Raw genomic sequence first — 4630 nt, 5'->3', positions numbered from 1 at the left:
TCATATCTGTGTGTGTGCATACACACACACACACATATATATAGAGATATATATAGATATAGATATATTTTAAATCATTGTTGTCAATTGGAACCCACTCACAGCTGACACACCAGAGGGTTTAGGGTTGTTCCTCCCTCTCCTCACTTCATTGGTTAACAAATCATCCTTTATTGACATACTTTCATCAGTAGTTCTTAGCTGGCTGGGCATTCCACAGCACCACTATTGATGTCTTTTATGATGTCATGAAGGTAACAGCCATCAGCATTGCAGCTCACAGGCTAGGCAGTTTTCAGGATCTCTTTAATCCTTTCAGAGAGTTTTCTGGCTAAATATTGATGTCACATCTGTCGGGCAATGTCAACAATCTCATCAAAAGTGACCTTCCCGCTGTGTTTAATATTTGTCTGCTTCTTTCTGTCTGTGAGTGGTTCCTTTAGAGCTTTGATGGTAAGTCACCACCTCAATCTAGGCCTGTCTGTTCTGAATGATCAGTTTCACAGTGATCAATCCCTTTCAGTCACCTGTGGCCTCAGCAACGTCATCTCCAATCTTTTCTGGAGACAGACCTAGAGGGCTAATCTTGGGGCCAGAGCAGACATGGCACTGACTTACCTACTGGTACACCTCAGGTACACCAGTTTGATCTCATTTAGATCAAACATGGGTGGCATGGCAGAGGTGGCTGGTGTTGGAAACACCCAGATGCAGAACTATTGGAGAAAGTTGTGCCAAGACTTCCTCCAAGCTGAACGCTGAAAGAGCAGAGGATTTTTGGAGGCTGTAAATCATATGAAAGGAGATTGTTAATTTTTCTCTCTTTGAGCAGCTGAAAGGTTCAAGCCACCTGCCTTTGTGTTGGCAGCACACTTACCTGCTATGCCACCAGAGATCCTTCTCTCTTCTAGAAGTCTACCTAAATTTCTCTAAAGAAGTTAGCACCATGTGCAACTATTTTACCCATTCATTTGCCTACTGTTCACTGTGTGTTGCTGCCTGTCAGAATGCTTTATGAAGGGACTGCATCCCCAGCGGTTTCTGTGTCATGTTATGCTGCTGTTATCGTAAACATAAATCAAATGACTGATGAATGAATTAGCACATTCATCTCCAGGCCCTCTTCAGCTGAGCAATTTCCTGCTTGATTATCTTTCCCTTCAAACAACAATAGTTTTATCTCCTGCTTACTCGGGTTCTGGTTCTCAATCTTTCAACTAACCCTACTTTAATCACTGCCGTTTCTTTTCAGCGTGTTAGTGAGTTAATATGGCTATTCTTTCACATAACAAAATTATTTAACCCAACGAAATAGTTCTTGGCAATCTATTTCTTAAAAGTGTGTATAAACCTGTTGTGATCAAATTGATTCTGATTCATAGCAGCACCATAGCCTACAGTGTAGAACTGCTCCAGTTATCTGGACTGTACTCTCTATAGAGGGAGATGACCAGGTCTTGCTCACACAGTGCCAGTGTGAGGGTTCAAACCACCAATAGTTATGCTAATAGCCAAGTACAAACAATTTATACACTCAGAAATATATAAGAAATCCATTTCCCACACCCATGTTTATTGCAGTTTTGTTCACCATAGCAAGGAGTTGGAAACAACCTAAGTGCCCATCAACAAATGAATGGATAGAGAAGCTGTGGTGTATTCACACAATGGAATACTACACTGCATTGAAAACTAAGGAACTCATGCAATATTATTCAAAATGGGTGACCCTGGAGGACATTATGCTGAGTGAAGTATCTCAATCACAAATACTGCACGGTGCCACTGTTGTAGAATGGGACTGATATCAGGGTTGGGGTATGACTGAGAAAAACTGGATAAATTATGTATACTGCATTGAAACAGCTGAGGGAAAGAATAATTTAAAAGTGATGTATGCTAGGGTATTATAGTTATCACAAGAGTCCAGAATTAAGGTTTCATAGTGGAGTGTAACTGGGGCGGTGGGATGGGTGCGGGGGATTGTATACCAAAGAAAGAATTTTTCTTTTACTTTTTCGGAGAGAGGAGCGAACTGGAGGGGGAAGGGTCGGGGGAGGGCTGGGCAGGGAGAAAAGTGCAACAATGAATGAATGGAAATCCAAAATCTCTGTAAATGTTCATTAAAATTATTAAAATAGCCCTCGTCAACGGCCATGCCCAAGTGGGGCTGCTCCTTCGGGGCCAGGGCCCCGCTGTAGCTTAAGGTTCACGCGGGTCCTGCGAGCGCCAGGCCCGAGAGGTCTTTGAGAGGACCAGGCAACTCTTGTACCAAGGGGCCCAGGCCTGCATGAACCACATGTGGGATGAAGGTTCAGCAGAGAGCTGCCCCCTCGTCCACCTTCCCGAGTCCCCAAAGCCCAGCCCAATGGGCGTCCCAGTGGCCACCCGAGGACAGATGCTGATTGGACCGGGCAGCGGCCTGCTGCGGAGCCGGGCCCAGGCTGACCTGTCTGAGGTGGCGTCCAGGGCCTGCTCCTCCTGAGTCTGCAGCGTGGACGGGAAGGCAGCCTGCAGCCAGTGTGAGCGTCCCCTGTGTGGATGGTGTCTGCGCACCTGCTGGGGCTGTGGGGCTGTGGCCTGTGCCCTCTGCTCCACTGCTGACTACAACGATGTCCATGAGCGGGTGCTCTGCAGCGACTGCTCCATGTTTGAAGCCTGCGGTGCTGCGGAACTGGGCTCAGTGGATACCAAAGGACTGCGGGCCCGGCTGGGCGGGTGGGCCTGAGGTTAGTTTATATTTTGTACTCCAGACACAGAAATTAATGAATAAACTCTTTATATTTGGGAAAAAATTATTAAAAATTAAAAAAAAAGAAATCCATTTCCAACAACACAATCTTAGCATTGCCCTCTTATATATATAGGAAGCTCTGGTGGGCTAGCAGATAGGGAGGTGTGCTGCCAATACAAAGGTACAGGGATTGAATTTACCAGCTGCTCCACGGGGGGGGGGGGGGGGGGGAGAGAGTCACTTCTCATGTGATTTAAAGTTTTTGAAAACCCTTTGAAGGGTCAGCTATGAATTGGTTCTGACTTGACACAATAATGTGTTCCTGTTATAAAACATGCAAAAGTGATGGGTGAATTAAAGCTTCTTTTAAATGTGTGGCTGAGTTTGTTATAAAAAATAATTAAAGAAAATTTTCAAGAGTTAAAATTGAGTTGATTTTTTAATTTTTTTTTATTTTAATGAAAGTTTACAGAGACTTTGGATTTCCATTCATTCATTGTTGCTCACTTTCCTCCCTGCCCCCCAGTTTGCTTTTTTCTTTGAAAAGTAAAAAAACCTTCTTTCATTTTTATACAATCCAACCGCCCAAGTCCACTCCACTAGGCAGCTTTTATTCTGGACTCTTGTCATACCAATAATACCTAATATATATTCCTCCTACACAGTTCTCTCCCTCATCTGTTTCAATGCAGTATTTATTTATTTATTCCCTCTTAGGTTCCCCCTAATCCCGATGTCTATCTGCTTTACAATAGTGGCACTATGCAATATTTGTCGTTTTGTGACTGAGATATTTCTCTCAGCATAATATTCTGCAGGGCCACCCATTTTGTATACTATTGCATGAGTTCCTTGTTTTACAATGCAGCATAGTATTCCATTGTGTGAATACACCACAGCTTCTCTATTCATTCGAGTTTTTTTAATTTGGTTTTTTTATTTTAAATTTTATTTACTATTATTATCATTATTCATTTCAATGAACATCTACAGAGATTTTGGAATTCCATTCATTCATTGTTGCACTTTTCTCTCCACCTACCCCACTCCCACCACCTATTCATTCGTTTTTTGATGGGCACTTGGGTTGTTTCCAACTCTTTGCTATTGTGAACAAAGCCACAATAAACATGGGTGTTGGAATTGATTTTTGTGTATGGCATGAGGTGCGGGTATTGCATAAGTTTTCTTCAGATGGTTTTCAAATTTTGCCAACATCATTTATTGAAGAGGCTGTCATTTCCCACTTAAGTGATTTTGTCTTCTTGTAAAAAATGAGTTGACCATAGATAGATGAGCTGATTTCTAGGTTCCCCATTGATCAGTGAATTTGTCTGTTGCTGTACCAGTACCATTAGTCTTGAGCACCATGGCTGTGTAGTATGATTTGAGATCAGGGAGTATGATGCCTCTTACTTTGTCTTTTTCAGTAGTGCTTTGTTTCTTTGGGATTTCTTTCCATTCAAGACAAAATTGGAAATTGCCTTTTTCATCTCATCGAAGAATGGAATTGGTATCCACATTGGGATTGCATTGAACTGGTAGTTTGCCTTTGTAGAATTGTCATTTTCATGATACTGAAGTCAGAATTACAGGGAGAAAGTGGGGAAAATATGATTATATTACCAGTATTGAAACTAATGATATAAAGAAAAGAATATATGAATAGTAGGATACAAAATCAATTTACTTTGTAAACTGTCACTCAAATAACAATTTAAAGAAATGAAAGAAAACTAGCACATATACAAACACACAAATGTGCCGTACATTGGCAAATATAAGCCTAAAGTTCTATCCCCAACTGTTGTTGTTGTTATGTGCCATCGAGTCGTTTCCGACTCATAGCGACCCTATGCACAACAGCTCTAAACCCTGCTCTATCCTGCGCCAACC

General features: G+C 42.1%; 1 pseudogene; it reads left to right on the top strand.

Annotated features, from left to right (window-relative positions):
* Nucleotides 1-2728, top strand: part of LOC102859855 — a 16281-nt pseudogene extending 13553 nt beyond the window's left edge.
* Nucleotides 2729-4630: the final 1902 nt, after the last annotated feature.

The sequence above is a fragment of the Elephantulus edwardii genome, unplaced genomic scaffold, assembly GCF_000299155.1.
Source record: "Elephantulus edwardii isolate Elephantulus edwardi_28Jun2011 unplaced genomic scaffold, EleEdw1.0 scaffold00124, whole genome shotgun sequence".
In the NCBI taxonomy this organism is placed as follows: domain Eukaryota; kingdom Metazoa; phylum Chordata; class Mammalia; order Macroscelidea; family Macroscelididae; genus Elephantulus; species Elephantulus edwardii.
The sequence above is the reverse complement of the archived record's forward strand: the minus strand, read 5'-3'. Positions and strand labels throughout refer to the sequence as shown.